Below are 19,847 nucleotides of genomic sequence, written 5' to 3'. Positions count from 1 at the left end.
CACCACCATTATGAAGTTCTTCTCGTGGAATAACACCATACAGGGCATTTACTAACTTATAATAAATGTTTCTATTTCTAGTAACCTTTTCCTTTTTACTGAGAAATATATTCATTATCTATTTACTTTTATATAATTTTATTTTTGGTGAAAATACACAAAGCAAAACCTGCTCCTATTCCATAGCTTCTAGACATAATGATCAATGATGTTAGTTCCACATTGTGTCAACATTCTCATTTCTGTTCTAGCTGTTTCACTTCCAGCCTTCTCATCTATGCTTTAAAATAGCTATTGACCCTTTGGTCTTACGTAGGTAAATTTTTTTTTTTTTTTAATGCAATATTCAAGGGTGACAATCTTTACTCTTCGGGCTAAACTGTTACTTAGTTTAAAGGTGACTTCTAGGAATAGTTTCAATTCAAGTTTTGAGGAACAGCTCAGGGCCACAGTCTTAGGGACTCCTCCAGTCTTAGTAGGTCCAATAAGTCTGGATTCTTTAAGAATTTGAAGTTCTGTTCCACATTTTTCTCCCTTTTTTAAAAAATCCGGATTCCTCAGTTGTGTTCCTGATCAGAACATTCAGTAGTGGTAGCTGGGCAAAGTCTAGTTCTTCCGCTCTCAAGGTGAAGGAGACGGTGGTTCATACAGACAATTCGTCCTATTTCTTCTCTGATTCTTGGATTTCTTTTTCTCTTTTGTTCCTGATGAATAAAGACCAATAGTTGTACTGTTAGTAATCTTTTTATTTTAAACTGTAACAAATTTTAAAAATATTTTATCTACTTTAACTATTAGTGAGCTTATCTTGCTCAGTTTGTATTTACTTTTACTAGTTATTTATTTTAAATAAAGAGCTATATGTCTTTTTCTTCTGTTAGATCAGAAGTATACCTCTAGTGTTTTCACACTTTATGGTTCCTTTGACTGACAATATTGTCCCTGAAGAAGACCAATAGCATCTGTGTAGAAATGGGGAAACTAACATGTCTTCTAAGAACAACTAGCCCATTTCTCAATGAAACTTCAGGTAAATCTTTCAAACAATTGTGCTTTCTTGTTTCTCAGGCCCACCTATTAAAAAACCCTGCTAAATAAGATCCATATTTTTCAGCATTGTCTGTCTCCCATTTAGATAACAGCAGGAACCTTGACCATGTTGGGTGGAAGCTTCTTCTCATGTTTAAATATAAAACAGTGTTTCTCAACCTCTAAACAGCAGATTGTTTTCTCTAGCCTTTGGGGAGATTAGAATGAATGACAATGTGGGGAAGCTTTTTTTTTTTTAAGGTAATATTGTGTTTTAGGTGAAAATTTACACAGCAAATTAGCTTCCCCTTTAACAATTTTTGTACGAATTGTGCTGTGCCATTGATTATAATTTTTACCATATGTCAGGATTCTCATTTCCATTCTGTTTGTTCTTTTTCCATTGATCTAACTTCCCTTCCTGTCTTAGTTATCTAGTGCTGCTACAACAGAAATACAAGTAGATGGCTTTAACAAACAAATTTTTTATCTCAGAATTTAGGATTGCAGGGCACTGGCTCTAGGGGAAAGCTTTCTCTCTGTCAACTCTGGGGGAAGTTCCTTGTTTCTTCAGCTGTTTCCTGGTTCCTTGGAGATCTCCCTGTGGCTTAGAATCAATATTTCCCCACCTCTGCTACTGCTCCGTTGTTTAATCTCTTTTATATCTCAGAAGAGATTAACTCAAGATATAAAAAAATATCCTACACTAATTCTGTCTCATTAACTTAACAAACACAATCCATTCCCAAATGGCATTATAATCACAGGCATAGAGGTTAGGATTTAAAACACATATTTTTAAGGGACATGATACAATCCATAACATTCCACCCTTCGGCCCCTCAAATTTCATGTCCTTGCCATATGCAAAACACATTTATCCCATCATATCGTCACAAAAGTCTTAAATCAACTCCAAGTCCAAAATCTCATCTTCTGAATCACCTAATTAAAATATGGGTGAGACTTTAGTGTATTCCATCCTCAGGCAAAATTCTTCTTCATCTGTGAACCTGTGGCTACAAGTTATCTATTTCCAAAGTATAATGGTAGAACAGGCACAAGGTAGACATTTCCATTACAAATGGGAAAAACTGGAGGGAAAGAAGGGATAATGAGTACCAAGCAAGTCCAAAACCCAGCAGAACAATTTACATTAGCTCTCAAGGCTTCAAAATAATCCTCTCTTCTCTGGGTGTTGGCCATCCCTTCTGGATTCTAGGTGGAGGCCCCTTTTCCCTGGTGTTCAGCTCCACCTTCCAGGCTTATTGGGACAGCAACTCTGCTCCCTTGGCTCTGGGCAGCCCCATTTTCCTAGTCTATCTGAGTGGCAATCCCACTCCTTTGGCCCCAGCAGGCCCCGTTCTTCTGCCCCTTGGCATGGTAACCCTGCCCCTTCGGGTTTGCATGGCAGCTTCATCCTCCTGGAACAACTTAACGGCAGCCCCACCCTTCAAAGCCAAGTTGGTGAAGATCCAACTCTTTGAAAGCCACACACTTTGAGATCCAGGAGACAATGGCGTTATGCTTTGAAACCCCAGAGACCATGAACCCACCCTTTGAGACCAGGATAGCTCTGCTTTCCATGCTTCTTCCAACAGCTATGCTGATCTCTGAGCTCCTCCAGGGACAGTCCTTTTCTTTTCTTGGAGGGCAACAGATGTAGCTCTTTTGGCCTGTTTCCTGCTTGTAGAATTCTTTCCTTTTTTCTCAGTCCCCATTGGTGTAAGCTGATGAGTTTTCTGCTGTGGTAATTGATGAGACTCATAAGTCACAGACTTAATCTTTTTAACAAATGATTGTGTAACCACAACTTTGGTGAACATACGTAAGTCACATGTGTCCTTAGTTTGTACAAGAGAACTTTTCAAATGTTTAAGCTTTGTTTTCATTTTGCACAGTTCATTTTTAAATCCATCTCTTTCCTCTCTCATTTTACTATAAACAGCAAGGAGAAACCATACAGCCCCTTTTTAAGATCTTGCTCAGAAATCTCCTCAGATAGATATTCAAGTTCATCACTTAAAAGTCCTACTTTCCATCAAACATTTGAATGTAATTCAGACAAGCTCTTTGCCACTGCATAAAAAGCATCACACTTCTTCCATTGTCCAGTCACATGTTCACCATCATCATGGATTGCATTGTGTTCCACTAAAATATGTGTCAACTTGGCTAGGCCATGATTCCCAGTACTGTGTGATTATCCACCATTTTGTCATCTGATGTGATTTTCCTATGTGTTGTAATCCTGCTTCTGTGATGTTGATGAGGCAGGATTAGAGGCAGTTATGTTAATGAGGCAGAATTCAATCTACAAGATAAGGTTGTGTCATAAGTCAATCTCTTTTGAGATATAAAAAAGAGAAGTGAGTAGAGAGACATGGGACCTCCTACCACCAAGAATGCAGAACCAGGAGGAAAGTGCATCCTTTGGGCCCAAGGTCCCTGCACTGAGAATCTCCTAGGATAGGAGAAGATTGATGACAAGACCTTCCCTCAGTGTGATAGAGAAAGCCTTCCCCTGGAGTTGGCACCATCAATTTGGACTTCTAGCCTCCCAAAGTGTGAAAGAATAAATTTCTCTTTCTTACAGCCATCCACTTGTGGTATTTCTGTTATAGCAGCACTAGATAACTGAGACAATCATTTTCTTTTAAACCCTTACCTGAAGCACGTTTAATGTCCATATATCTAGCAACATTCTGTTGCTGGTGCCATTGTATTCTCTAAGATGGTATGGGTTTTCTCTATAGCTGTCCTCACTTCCTTTTGAACCCTAAGGGAAGTGGCTTTGACATCCATAATTCTACCAAGGGTCTCTTCAAGACAATCTTGGCTTTTACTATTTGTCACCTTAAAACCCTTTCAGCCTCTACCCATTACCCAATTCCAAAACTGCTTCCCATTTTAGGTATCCATTACAGCAGCACCCTACTCCTGGTACCAAATTCTGTCTTAGTTATCTGGTGCTACTATAACAGAAATACTGCAAGTAGATGGCTTTAACAAACAGAAATTTATTTTCTCATAGTTTAAGAGGCTAGAAGTTTGAATTCAGGGCACTGGCCCTAGGAAATGGCTTTCTCTCTCTGTCTTTTCAGTTTGCTTCTTGGTTCCTTGAAGATCTCCATGTGACTTGGTATCAGTATATTCCCACATCTGTGCTTCTCCTCTCTTGTTTAATCTCTTTTATGTCTCGAAAGAGATTGACCCTACACTAGTCCTATGTCATTAACATAATAAAGACAATCCATTCCCAAATGGGATTATAACCACAGGCATAGAGGTTAGGATTTACAACACATATTTTGGGAGGACACAATTCGATCCATAATACCTCACCTCCTTTGCTTCTCATCTTTGTTTTTGGATAACTGTTGACCATTTAGTCTCATATAGTTAATTGTTTAAGAGAGCACATTACTTAATTTTTCACAAAACTAAATTGATTCAATATAAAAAAAAATTTATTCTGAAAATATGATTTTTTTGTTGTTCAAATCTCACTCCTCTTATAAATTTATGATGCCAAAAGGTGATATCCATTGCCATCGAGTTGATTCCGACTCATAGCAGCCCCACGGGACAGAGTAGAACTGCTTCATAGGGTTTCCAAGGCCGTAAATCTTTATGAAAGCATACTGCCACATCTTTCTCCCTCAGAGCAGCTGATGGGTTCAAACCACTGACATTTCAGTTAACAGCCAATAACCTCTGTGCCACCAAGACTCCCTTAATAGATTATGGGAATAAAAAAATGTTCTTATGTCTCCAAATAGGTGCCGATATCCTTAAAGTAAGATGCCCTCTTCTTCCTTCAAAAATTTTGCTAGTTGGTAAATCCCAAAACTCTGGGAACTCCTTTTCTAGAGATTAACTAAACAGTCCTAAATCTATTCTGGAATTTCTTGAAGGAAACCCTAAGAGGGGATACTAAAGGAAACTATTAGAATTCTATTTACATGTGATTGCTTCTAGAAGAAACCTAATTAAACTGACCCATTAACAATAATATTCTTAGAATTTACTGTACACAACCAATACAGCTGGCAAACACACAACTACTTTTTCTTTTCAAAATTATATACACGTCCCTGTTTATATCCTTTTCCTTTAAATATTCAATAAGTTAGAAATGCCATTCTCTCATTTTGGCCTGCTGAACCCCAAACATCCTATAATAACTAGTACGAATGCCTTCTCTTTCAGGAAAAAAATCTCTAATTGTTTCCTCCTCCTTCTTTCAAATAATTGAAACATTTAACATAAATTTTCCGTACATAATATTTACTTGCTTTTTTCAGAGATGAGGATGAACACTTTACTCCTGGAGGAGAGTTGGTTCTCTAGAATGATTACTACATGTAGATTCTGGGAAACACTGAGAGATAAAATTGGAGAAGTAAACAAAAATAGATCATCAAAACTTTTTTTTGCCAAACTGAGAATTTAGTTTAATCTAATTTGAGATGACTAGAAGATCTTTATTTTTTAGAAGATATTTAGGAGGGGGATGGTATGATTATACTTAGGTTTTAGAAAATTTACATACTGTCATGTCCTTATATTACTAACTCAAGATTCAAAGTCCCAGAATAGTTGAAGGATTAAGTGCTATCCCCTGACTACTCAGGGGAACTAGAAGAAGGATCTAACCCTTTAGCAGCAGGAGGCAACTACCTTTTACTGAGACTGTACTTAATGTTGGACTTCCTCAAATGAAAGTGTGAACTGCATTTAAAAAGAGAAGTTGGATGCTTAACAAAAACAAAGACAACGATGATATTCTTCAACAGAAACTTATTAAAATAGAGTTTTATACTATTCCCATAAAATTCCACCAATTTTACAAGACTATAAGTGAGAATACAAGATATGTGTGTTCCAATTTTTCTACCACTGCTAACAAATTACCCTGAAACCTCGTAGCTTAAAACAACCACTATTTTATTATATCACAATTTCGTGAGTCAGGAATTTGTGTGGGGCTCAGCTGGGTGATTCTTCTGTTCATATGGTATTAACTAAGGTTACTTGGTGGTATTCAGCTAGTGATTGAGCTGGTCTAGAGAGTTCAAGAGGGCTTCATTCAAATTCTGGTAACTTGAGGGGGATGACTGAAAGGTAAGAATCTGCAGGGACTGTCAACTGGAGCACGTATCTGTGGCCTATCCAGCATGGTACCTTATACTAGTCAGATTTCTTACATGGCAGCCAGGAGAGAGAGAGTTTCAAGAAGCTTGAGGAAGTTGCAATATTTCTTGGTATCTAGACTCAGAAGTCCCAGAATGTAGCATCCTATTGGTCCAGGAAGTTACTAAGGCCATCTCAGATTCAAGGGGAGGAAAATTAGACTCTCCATCTCAATGTGAGCCTCGGTGGTGCAGTGGTTAAGCATCTGGCTGCTAACCAAAAGGTCAGCAGTTTGAATCCACCAGCTCTCCTTGGAAACTCTATGGGACAGTCCTACTCTGTCCTGTAGGGTCACTATGAGTCAGAATTGGCTCCAGAGCAATGGGTTTTTGGTTTTTCTCAATGGGAAGAAGAGTATAGAATTTCTATCCATCTTTAATCTACTATAACATACAAAAAAACATGGAAGCTAATATTTCGAAAACACTTACTAAAAGTCCTACAGATATTTTTGGAGATGCTGATAAAGCATATAACTTTATTTACCATATGCCCAAGCAAGCAAATATTTGAAGGTTATTCAAGTGCTTTGCTGCATCAGTACAGTATTGTGCATTCTGAAGAAAAGTCTAAAGAAAGCTCGACCAGTACACTGGGAAACTTCAGCAGAGCTGAAGATTTTGACAGTTTTGAATTGACAGCACTCAGTTGTTTGTCTGATTTCTCTAAAACATGTTATAGTACTATATATCCAACACAGCTCAGTTGTTAACCAAAAGGTCAGCAGTTCAAAGCTACCATGCTCCTTGGAAACCCTATGGGGGAGTTCTACTCTGTCCTATAGGGTTGCTATGAGTCAGAACCAACTCAATGGCAGTGGATGGGTAGTTGTTGTTGTTAGGTGCTGTTAAGTTGGTTCCAGGTTATAGTGACCTTATAGAACAGAGTATAACTGCCCCATAGGGTTTCCAAGGAGCATGGTGCATTTGAAAAGCCGACCTTTTGGTTAGCAGGTGGGTTCTTTACCACTAAGCCACCAGGGCTCCAATGGGTGAGTAATATACTGTAAACTACTCCAGTAATATAATATGCAAATTATCTAAAGAATGCTACCTTATAGACAAGTGATTAAAAAGTCAGATATGCATGGTCAGATTTCTGTTAGTATATCAAATTATTTATCTTTGTAAAGTATACCATGGTTTAAAAAAAGTCTCAGAGATGCTGTCCTAATGAGAGCGGAACAAAAACTCAGATAATTGGGAATATTTAAAAACCCAACCCTTTGTCATAATGAGAGCAGAACAAAAATTGAGATAATTGGGAATACTTAAAAACCCAACCCTTGGATATTCTATTTTCTTAGTTTTACATGGTTCCGTAAAACACAAATAACAGTTTTTAAAGAAGATTTTATTGTGTTTTAGGTGAAAATTTACAAAGCAAATTAGATTCCCATTTAACAATTTTTATACAAATCGTTTTGTGACATTGGTTACAATTTTCACAATGTGTCAGCATTCTCATTATTTCCATTCTGTTTGTTCTGTTTCCATTGATCTAGCTTCCCTTCCCCTCCTTGCCTTTTCATCTTTGCTTTTGGGTAAATGTTGACAGTTTTGTCTCATATAGTTGATTTTTTATGGGACACATTACTTATGGGTGATACTGTTTATTTTACAAACCCATCTACTATTTGGCTAAAAGGTGGCCTTTAGGAATAACTTCAGTTCCAGGTTCAAAGGGTATCTTAGGATGATAGTCTTGGGATTCTTCTAGTCTTTATTTGTCCAGTGGTCTTGCTTTTTTAGGAATTTGAATTTTGTTCTACATTTTTCTCCCATTCTATCCAGGACCTTCTATTGTGTCCCTGGTCAGAACAGTCAGTAGTGGCAACTGGGTACCATCTTGATCTTCCAGTCTCAGGTTAGAAGAGGCCATGGTTTGTGTGGGGTATTAGTCCTGTGGACTTGTTTCTCCTTTGAGCCTTTGGTTTCGTTCATTCTGTTCTGCTCCAGATGAGTAGAGACCAATAGTTGTATATTACATGGCCACTGGCAACTTTTAAGACCCCAGACACTACTCACCAAACTAGGGTGTAAGATATTAACTTTATGAACTATGTTATACCAGTTGACTAAGTTATTCCACAAGACTATGGTCCTAAGCCTTTTAATCCAGTAAACCAATTCTGTGAGTTGTTTGGATATGTCTAGGAAGTCTCCGTAACTGTGTCCCCTATGTGCTTTATTATATATATGGCTATATATGCAATACCCAAACACGTATATACATATGCCTACAGATACACCTATACACTTAAGTGCATGCTTTCACATATGCCTTTCTATACACATATATGCATAGATATCTATCAAATAGCAGTTTTATTGTTGCTGTTTTGTTTTACAAGCTAAATATTGGCAGCCAAGGTTGTGATGTAGTCAGCATTTCAGATTGGCGTGCATGAAAACATCAGCTCCAAGAAGAGAGGCTCAGCTTCACTGATGTCTTGTACCAGTTTGTTTCGGGAAATGCCATGCTGGTGATTATAATGGATGAAGTCATATATCTCTACCAACCACATCCTACCATTATGGTAATTCTAATTTAGTAAGCTGTGGAATCAATGAAGAGAGAGAGAGAAAAAAATAACCTGTTCAAATAAAATAAGAAACAAAAAAAATAAACTTTAAATGTTTGGCTACCTTTTGTTTAATCACATGCACTACCGAAAAGGTAAATTATGGTTCTGGTAGAACAAAGGAGTAATAGAAATGTATTCATTTTTATTTGAGGGTCTCTCCAAGTATCTAAGAAGCAATTGTTAGTATTGTTATCTACACCATTGTTTTGTATGAAGGTATTTTCATAAGGAGGCACTGGTTGAGGTTAAGCATAATGATTAGTTTATGACAAATAAAGTTGCTGTTTACCAATTACACTGCCATTAACACTTCTCTACCCACATATACCGTTCTGCTATAGACAGCCTATTACTTTGTTTTTTTCTTACCATTAAAACCACAAAATTAGAATCGAAAGGTAACATTGGGACCCCTCAAGGTTCATGTCCCTTAGAGGAATCAATATTTGCCAAATGCTGGACCCAATAAGAGGATAGATATTTGCTTTACCACGATGTGATTTTGCTTATGGATTCATTTCACAGTATCAAGTCCATTAACAAAGAGAAGGGATCTTTCCCTTTCTTCTCAAGCCCATGATAAAAAAAAAAAAAAGAAACTGTTACATTAATTTATTCAGTACTTTGTTACTGGTAGCTCAGTAAATGTAAGGCATTATGCTGGGTATGAGGTTTAAAAGATGAGTAAAAAATGTCTGTGACTGCCAGGGGTTTGAATAAAGTCAAAGAAGAATACATGAACATAAAAAATATTGTAGCTGTCAATTTTATTCTTTGAATTTGCTCAAGTGAGGCTTTAAAAGATCGTTCTTCTGAAGCTTTAAGAATGTTAATCTGACCAATTCAAAGATTTACTCTCTGTTGTAGAATAAATTTAAACTTTGATTCATTGGGGGGGTTACCATAAATTATGAATTTCAGGTCATTGAATTTAGCCATAGACTCCAGTACAGTGGAATTCTTTTTTCCTTTAAAATTACATTTAATCTCCATCATGGATAAAGCTAGTTACAATGCAGGTTATAGTATGCCTATATAAAAGCTATATTTCATTCACATTGAATTTTGAACCTTATATTGAGTGGGATTAAACATACAAACTGTTATAAATTAGGGGAAACTACGTGATGAAGGCATAAAGTAGTTAGAGAGTAGTATATCTGAACACCTGCTGTCAGGAGATGCTTAATGGTGTTGTGAAGAAAGTTATTGGCACCACAATGGAAGAAATCTATTTTCGGCTATGGCCCCTGTCAACAAAAGAGAGCAAATGTTATCTTCCTTTAGCTATAGTATGGGAGAGGCTCCGGGTCATGGTTGAGATTACAGTCACATACAACAGCTAGGATTTAGAGAGAGCCATAGGGCAGAGCAAGCTGACTGAATCTTTCCCTTGGTAACATGTAAAGCAGCTGTCCACATTTTTTCAACATATTGGAGAGAAGCAAAGTCTTATTTTCTAAAATATGTTATGTGATTTTTGAGAAATTTTATTCACAGAGACAGAATAATCTTCACATAGTCACGAAGGCCCTGATACAAGTACTCTACTACCTAAACACAGACTCACCTAGAATGGAACAACACGGGGAATAGAAAATTGGAAGAAACTGAATGAAGAGAAATGCCACAGATCTTACTATAAAGAAGTCACTTTCTTGGTCATAATTTCCATGATTTCTTTAGTATGGAGAAAATAAAAGTTTTCTTCAGACCCTAGGGTACAAACATGCGCGCACACACACACACACCATCTGCATATTATTCAGTAGAATTTCGGAGATAAATTTCCGAGGGGACTTGCCTTTGGTTCCCAAGGTTCTGGGAGGCAGTAGAGCATGACAGGGGAGTCAAGAAGATGGCGGAATTGCTATGATTTATGTGATGTGGCTCCTCTCAAGAGAACCAACCAAATATTCAGTATAGCTAGTACAGATAATTAGTTAATTCACAAGATCTTTTTCTCCAGTGGATATGCTACTTGAAAATCAGAACAGTGGAATTAAGGCAGCAAATGCAGAAACAGAAGTAGAACACTATAATGAAGAAAAAAAACATTCAGAGAATGTACAAGGAGGGCTTTGGATTTAGGGACAGGAAACTCAAACAGACATGCATAGATATCTCATTTCAGAGTCCTGGTTTCATCGTTCTTAACAAAGCCTTAAGTTTCCACATAATATCTGAATTAAAGGACATCTACTAAACTAGGTGAAACTAAACAATTAGGATAAATGTTCTAGTGTACACAATAAGTCAAATCAACTAAGTAATATCTTTCCAGTTGGCTCTTATAAAAATATCTAATTCTGCTACATTTTACATTGTCATTTTAAATTGCAAGGAACCTACATGCCTACATTGGCAAAGATCTTAATTATGTAGAGAGGTTTAACAATTCATTCAAATCTTATTTTATCTTGCAAAATTTTGATGGTATTTCCTTACAGAGATGGACTCATGTTTTGTAGCTCTCCCTCCCCATTTTTCACCTTAACCCTATCTTATAGGACATTTCTGTCCAGCCTTCCTCTATTTTCTTGTGCAGGGGGAACACAGCAAATATAGCAAGAGAGTGTACAAGTAAATTAAAGAATTATTTGAATAACCATCTGTTCATAGGCTACTAATGGGCAGGTACTAAGTGTGTCCAAAAGATCAGTGAAATTCTTTAGGGCACTAGGGAGCTTAAGCAATACCCATCTTTAACTGCTTTGAGTCTTCAAGACCTATTGTTTCCCATTATACAAAGTAGGTACTCAATAAATGTTCAGGTGCTGCTTTGTGTTGGAATTACATGGGTCACTCTCCAAATATTTTTTAATAAAGATCATTTGTTAGGAATTTGAGTAAGTGTGATTTAACATAAAGATGGAGCCCTGGTGGTGCAGTGGTTAAGAACTACGGCTGCTAACCAAAAGGTTGGCAGTTTGAATCCACCAGTCACTCCTCGGAAACCCCATGGGGCAGTTCTACTCTGCCCTATAGGGTTGCAACATAAAGATAAGCACGTAAGACTTTCATATCAATTAATCTGCAAACTAAAAACATACAAGTTCCTTTCTCTCAGAGCATATGATCCTTCCCTTAAGGAAAACAAGATGGGTCTTAAGGTTTTGACTTTGCAAGGGCTTGCCTTCGTGAACATAAGAAACATCCTTGAAAAGATAAAACTTAGCCTTCCATTCACTGAAACTAATGTGACTCGTGAAGCTATATGCTATGTATAAACATTTTAGTTGTATTTCTTTTTTTTAGAAGTTTTGTTTGGGGACATTTCACATGTAAAAACTATTAAACCAGTAGTGCCAGATATTTACCTCAAAGATGCAAAACTTTGGTGCTTTGCCTAAAGTGCAATAATATCTGCAAACTTATCTCAATCTGAACTGGTGAAAGTGCCTGGATAACTAGACCACTCACATTGCAAACACATTGACAAGACAGAACTGAGCCCCCAGAGCTCGAAGTGCATGAACCCAATGGGGCAGTAATTGATGTGGTACATTATCAACAACATAGGGTGAATTGCCTGTCATTAGTATCTAATAATGAAATAATTAGGTAATATCTGTTACAGAGATGATTTTGAGTGAAAGAGAATCTGACAATGACAGAAAATTTGAACTAGACTATATTAAACACAAAAGTGTCAAATTTTGGAAGAATGGAATTGGCCGTATGTATGATTTTTACCTACTTCCAGAGATACTTCCATATGTCTTGAATTTTGGCTCAGAAAAGTTGGTTAGAAATTGAGCCTGTACATAGAATCATATCTGGAATTATGCTCCAGAAGGTGCCACCCACATAGAGCACAATGTGAGTGGTGCTTCACAAAGGGAGGCCTAGTGGTACAACAGTTAGGCACTTGGCTGTTCAAACCAACCCAGCAACCCTGCAGGAGAAAGACCTGGCAATCTGCTCCTGTAAAGACTGCAGCCTAGAAAACCCTATGGGGCAGTTCTACTCTGACACATGGGGTTGCTATGAGTTGAGAATCAACTTGGTAGTATCCAACAGCAACAGGTATTTCACAGACTTAGCAACATAGTGGCCCTGCCTGGGTGGGTCATGCCAGTTACTAGCCACATAAATGTTGGGAAATTCTCTTAATCTCTGGCCTCAGTGATTTCATCTCTGAAACAGAGATCAAATAGATAGGCAAGTCCTCTGTGACAAATTATATAGGCTACAGAAATGTTAGGTGCCGTATACTTTTGCTTTTTATGTTTGCTTTCTGTGAGAATTGAAGATACACTATAGACCTGTGCCATCCAACACAGTAGCCACAAGCCACATGTGGCTATTAAGCACTTGAAATGTGGTTGGTCCAAATTGAGATGTACTGTAAGTGTGAAATACACACCAGAGTTTGAAGACTTAGTGAAAAACAATGTAAAATATCTTGTTAATAATTTCAATATTGAGAAAATATTTTAAATATACTAGGTCAAATAAAATGCTATTAAAATTAATTTTATATGTTTATTTTTCCTTTTTTTAATATGGCTACTAGAAAATTTTTAATAACATGTGGTTTCCATTTGTAGCTCACATTCTCTATTGAGCAGAGCTACTACAGGCAGCTGGCTTTGGTAGGATAATGAGAAGAACAAAAGGCAGATGTGAGAATAACAATAACTTAGAGTGTCAGATTTCATATATTTAGGGGTTCAAGATTAATGAGAAAAGTAAAATATAATTGGAAGAATGCTAAAAGAGTGAAAATTCTACAATACCAATTGATGACATATAGCTAACTGAGTATTGAGTTATTGTGAAGGTAATGTTTTTTGTTAGATCAGAGAAAAATAAAGATTTTTAGAAAGAATAAATTAAAAAACTAAATCAAGGGAAGTAAAACAATGTATAATTAGGTATGTAATCAATTAATGTGATGAGGGATTTCAAGGCTGCTTTGTTCTAATTTTGATAATGAGTTTTTTTGTCCTTTTAAAAATATACAATGATAAAAAAATAAGACAATATCAATTATTCACATAAAAGTATGATGTCATACTTCAAATAAGGCTTCTGGTCTCTGAAATGACTCCTATAAAATTATGTAATAAATGTGGTAGGCAGAATAATGCTCCCTACCCCCATGATATCCAAATACTAGTTCCCTGTTAATCTGTGAATATTTTACCTTACATAGCAAAAGGAACTTTGTAGATATGAGTAAATTAATGATCTTGAGATGGTAAGACTATCCTGGATTATCCAGGTGGGCCCAATGTGTTCTAATAAGAAGGAGGCAAGAGAATCAAAGTCAGAGAGCGGTGTGTCAATGAAAGCAGAGGTTGGAGTGATGTGCTTTGAAGATGGGAGGAGGGGCCACGAGCCAAGAAATGTGGGCAACCTCTAGAAAGTGGAAAAAGCAAGGAAACACATCTTCCATTGCAGCCTCCAGAAGGAATGTAGCTCTGCTGACATGTTGGTTTTGGCTCCTAAGATCTATTTTGAACTTCTTACCTCCAGAACTTTAAGATAATAATTTTGTATTGTTTTAAGCCATTGAGTCTGTGGTAACTTGTTACAGCAGCAATAGGAAACTAATACAGTAAATGACTATTGCTACCTGCTTTGGAAATTCTAATTATTTGCACATGTTTAATATCTCTCAAATTAGGGATAAGATATACCCTGTTGCTTTATAAGTTTTGTGTGAATATCTCATGAGACAAAATACATAGACTGCTTTAAAAAGTATAATGTACTATATAAATGAAATATGTTATTACTGTATCAGTAAAGCATTGATATATATTTTCATGTTGGGATTGCTTAGATCTTATTCTGTGGAATAAGAATATAGGAATGCATGTCTTGGTTTGGGTTTCCTGAGACAAGGATTTGAATGCAAGTAGCTTAGTTGGGAGTGATTCTAGGAAACGTGCAAGGACTGGAAAGTGAGACAGACAGGAAAGGCAGATAATAAAGGGTTTGGTTTGTTATCTAGCAATTTACCACTGTGGATAATTGAAGCTTGATTCCTCTGAGTAAATCAGATCTCAAAGTAATTACTCTTGAGAAGAAAAGCAACTAGGGTATTTATAAGTAAACACCTGCCAGTCATTGGTTGAGCGTTGCTCCCAGTGGGCCCTTAATTCTCTAGAACTTTGGCCTGCTCCAAGACATGCATAACAGTCTCTGGCCACTAGAAAAAGAGCTTAGGCAAAGGTGTGCAGGTGTTGGCAATTGGGAGTTAGTCCATCATGTCTTGAATTGGTAAGTGCAAGGGATATGGGCAGTAAACTGACACATTATCATTCTCAGTGACTTAATAGTTTTAAAGACAGTGCTTATTCTTCTAATATTAACAGCTTCTCTAAACATCAGTTTCCTCTTCTATAAAATGAAAATAATAATGTCTACCTTATAGGACTGTAACCCCCCCCCAAAAAAAAAAACCCAGTGCCCTCGAGTCGATTCTGACTCATAGCGACCCTATAGGACGGAGTAGAACTGCCCCATAGAGTTTCCAAGGAGCGCCTGGCGGATTCGTGTAGAGAAGGCTAAATTAGAGAATGCATATAAATCCTAATCATATAATAATATTCTAGAATGATTCTGATCTTTATTAGGCATTGTTTGGGCTTTGGCTTAATTTTTGAGCTGAAATAAAGGACTGGAGAATCAAATTAGACTCATATCAATCAGAGGTCTTAACAGTATTATTTTACAGTTCATCTTGGATCAGACACATGTTCTTTGGCTCAGAATAATACATGAGGTCTCTAAATAGTACATATTGGGGAACACTTAGATTGCAAAACAATCTCCAATTTATACCCTAGAGACTTGTATAGATTACATGATTTCTCTCAGGGAACCATGCCTCATACCATAAGCAATTATAAACTAGGGGCATCTGTTAAGAGACTTCCACAGATAAGGAAACTCTTCCTAGTACATATTATCAGACTATTTGCCTAGAAATCCAGTTATCATGTTTACAAGGAGATGAGACTGGGTTACCCGCCTTCATTCTTACTTCAGGAATATTACCATGGAGAGGAATAAGTCACAGGCGAGCTGCTTTAACTCCTTCCTTCCCAATTTAAATTGAAAAAGCTCTTCCTTTACCAAGTCTTATATGCTAAAATAAGCTGAAGAAGTTTTTAATAGAATTTATTATTGAGAGCAGCTTTAGGTTTACAGAAGAAGTATATATATATTTTTTATTATTACTAACTAAAATCTGTAGTTTCAACAGGGTTCTATAAGTTTCGACAAATGCATAGTGTCACGTATCCACCATCACTGTATCAAGCAGAGAGATTTACTGCCCTTAAACGTCTTGTGCTCTACTCTTGCATCCTTCCTTTCCTGCCCCTGAACTCCTGGTAACCACTGATCTTCTTACTGTCTGTATAATTTTATCTCTTTCAGAATGTCAAATAGTTGGAATCATACACTACGTAGATTTTTCAGACTGGGTTCTTTCACTTAGCAATGTACATTTAAGGCTTCTCCATGTATTTTTGTAGGTTGGTAGGTTATTTCTTTTTATCACTGAAAAATACTGATACTTTATTGTGTGGACATATCACAGTTTGTTTATCCATTCACCTATTGAAGGATATCTTGGTTGGTTCCAATTTTTGGCAGTTATGAGTAAAACCTCTCTAAACATTCATATGCAGATTTTTGTGTAGATGTAAGTTTTCAAGTAATTTATGTAAACACCAAGAAATGTGACTGTAAAATGATATGGGGAGCTTATACTAAGCTTTGTAAGGAATTACTAGTCTGCCTTCCAAAATGGCTGTACCTGTGTTTTTTTTTTTTTTTTTTTTTATTTACTAGCAGTGAATGAGAGTTCTTGTTGTTCCACATCCTTGTCAGCATTTGGTGTTGTCAGTGTTCTGGATTTTAGCCATTCTAATAGGTGTATAGTGGTATCTTACTGTTGTTAAATTTGCAATTCTCTAATGACCCATGATGTTGAACATCTTTTGATATGCTTGTCTGCAATCTGTATATCTCCTTTGGTAGGTGTCATCTCAAATCTTTTGACCATTTTTTAAATTGGATTATTTGTTTTCTCATTAAGTTTTTAGAGTTCTTTGTGTGTTTTGGAAACAATTCATTTATCAGTTATGAGACATGTGTTGTACAAAATTTTCCTCTCATTCTGTGGCTTATCTTTTCATTTTCTTAACAGTGTCTTTTGCAGAGCAGTAGTTTTTTAATCTTAATGAAGTCCAATTTACCAAGTTTTATTTTCTGGATTGTGCTTTTGGTGTTGTGTCTAAAAAGTCAAGATACCTAGATTTTCTCCTGTTATCTTCTAAAAGTTGTATAGTTTTGTGTTCTATAATTCACTCTGAGTTAATTTTTGTGCAAGGTATAAGGTCTGTGTGTGGATTGATTTTTAAAGCTGACTTAATTTTAATAGCTCAAATTTATAAACTGCATAAGATAAATATAAAGGATTTGAATACAATGTTTTATATATTCTAGGATAAGTTAAGGAGCCTTATTGTACAACAACGAGGTACTGTGGGAGAAAGACCTGGTGATCTGCTCCCATAAAAATTATAGCCTAGAAAACCCTGTGAGGCAGTTCTATTCTGTCACATGGGGCTGCTATGAGTCAAAAACCAACTTGACAGCACCTAGTGGTTAAGAGCTTGGCTGCTAACAAAAAGGTTGGCAGTTCGAATCCACCAGCCTCTCCTTGGAAACCCTATGGGGCAGTTCTACTCTGTCCTATAGGGTCGCTATGAGTTGGAATCAACTTGATGGCAACAGGTTTTTTTCTTTTTTTAAACAACAGGATAATGTTTATTATATATTAATTTGTGTGTCAAATATTTATTGAGTTTTAATTATGTGCCAGGCACTATTTAGGTGCCAGAAAAATAAAGAAAAAAATAGACAAGGCAGAATAGCCAGACAAGATGCCTGCTTTAATGAACTTTATACTTTGTTGGAGGTAGAGTAGACAATACAACTCAATGAAATAATAAACAAGAAAAATATAAGATAGTAATAAGCACAACAAAGAATTAAGCTATGATATTTTTTATTGTGGTAGTGAATTGCTGGTGGCTACTTTAGAATGTTAGGGAAGGCATCTCTGAAGAGGTAACAAGAGGTTAAGATCTCAGTGACAAGAAGGACCCAGCCAAGTGGAGAAGGAAAAGAATCAAGTCTTTTGAGTAGAAAGTAGTATGAAGGCCTTGAAGGGATCCAAGCTGAAAGTCTGGATGGCTGGAGACAATGAACAGATAGATAATAGATGAGCTAAGAGAGACGGGCAAAATCCAGTTTACACTGGACTTTATAAGTCTGAGAGAATTTTGATTTCTTTCTCAGTGTGATGAGAATCCATACTGCAGTAGGAGAGTGATATGATCTAAAGCACATTTAAGAGATCACTCGGGTTGCTATGTACAGTGAATTATTGAGGGTGTCAGTTGAGCACTGGGTTGGGCTGCATGTAATAAAAACCCAACTGAGTAGCTTAGATAAAAGATTTTTTTTTCTTTTCTTTTTCACATAACACAAAGTCTACAAGTAGGCAGTCTGAACTGATAAAGCTGTCTCTGCAATTTCTTTGGTATTCTTCATAGTCAGCAGCTGCTTCAGATATGAGGCCTTTCTTCAATTTAAGCCAAAAGAATAAGGCAGCCCAAAGCACAGAAAAGACTTCTGCTAGTTGAATCAGTTCCAATTTAAGCAAATTTTCCAGAAATCTCACCTAAAAATTTCTACTTACAACTCTTTGGCAAGTATTGTGTCTATGGCCAACATTGCGTGCAAAGAAGGTTAGTTTTTAGTTTTGAACTAGACACATTGCTGCCTTGATCAGAATTGCAATTCATTTAGAAGGAAAAGAGGAGACTGGATATTAGATGAGCAACAAGTTTTCTCTGTCTCAGGAGGCCAAGGGCAGAAGGAAGCAATGACCACTTACTAGGCCATTATTATATGATGTACGCAAGAGATGAAAATACCTTTGATTTAGGTGGCAGCAATGAAGATGATGAAAAATGCATGGATGTAGGATCTATTTTGGAGGTAGAATCAAGACTTGTTGATGGATTGGATGGTAGGATTGAGTTGGGATGAGGCAAATAGAGAAAACAAATATAAATAGTGTAGAATGTAGGACTTGGGGGTAAACTGTTGTTGTTGTTGTTAGGTGCCGTCGAGTCGGTTCCAACTTATAGCGACCCTATGCACAACAGAACAAAACACTGCCCAGTCCTGTGCCATCCTCACAATCATTTTTATGCTTGAGCTCATTGTTGCAGCCACTGTGACAATCCACCTCATTGAGGGTCTTCCTCTTTTCCACTGACTCTGTACTCTGCCAAGCATGATATCCTTCTCTAGGGATTCATTCCTCCTGACAACATGTCCAAAGTATGTAAGACGCAGTCTCACCATCCTCGCCTCTAAGGAGCATTCTGGTTGCACTTCTTTCAAGACAGATTTGTTCGTTCTTTTGGCAGTCCATGGTATATTCAATATTCTTCACCAACACCACAATTCAAAGGCATCAACTCTTCTTCTGTCTTCCTTATTCATTGTCCAGCTTTCACATACATATGATGTGATTGAAAATACCATGGCTTGGGTCAGGCACACCTTAGTCTTCAGGGTGACATCTTTGCTCTTCAACACTTTGAAGAGGTCCTTTGCAGCAGATTTGCCCAATGCAATGCGTCTTTTGATTTCTTGACTGCTGCTTCCATAGTTGTTGATTGTGGATCCAAGTAAAATGAAATCCTTGACAACTTCAATCTTTTCTCTATTTATCACGATGTTGCTCATTGGTCCAGTTGTGAGGGTTTTTGTTTTCTTTATGTTGAGGTGCAGTCCATATTGAAGGCTGTGGTCTTTGATCTTCATTAGTAGTCCTCTTCACTTTCAGCAAGCAATGTTGTGTCATCTGCATAACACAGGTTGTTAATGAGTCTTCCTCCAATCCTGAAGCCCCATTCTTCTTCATATAGTCCAGCTTCTCGTATTATTTTTTCAGCATATAGATTAAATAGGTATGGTGAAAGAATAC

The 19,847-nt window shown here is 36.9% G+C and overlaps 1 long non-coding RNA gene across 1 annotated transcript in view; it reads right to left on the bottom strand.

Annotated features, from left to right (window-relative positions):
* Nucleotides 1–496: 496 nt before the first annotated feature.
* LOC126059883 (uncharacterized) overlaps nt 497–19,847 on the bottom strand; it is a 56,664-nt gene continuing 37,313 nt past the window's right edge. The window contains exon 4 of the long non-coding RNA XR_007513504.1: nt 497–704. This is a non-coding gene — a long non-coding RNA (uncharacterized LOC126059883). The remainder of the gene's footprint in view (nt 705–19,847) is intronic.

Source organism: Elephas maximus, chromosome 16, assembly GCF_024166365.1.
Source record: "Elephas maximus indicus isolate mEleMax1 chromosome 16, mEleMax1 primary haplotype, whole genome shotgun sequence".
Taxonomy (NCBI): Eukaryota; Metazoa; Chordata; class Mammalia; order Proboscidea; family Elephantidae; genus Elephas; species Elephas maximus.
Note: the sequence above shows the minus strand (reverse complement) of the source record. Positions and strands in the feature narration are given on the sequence as shown.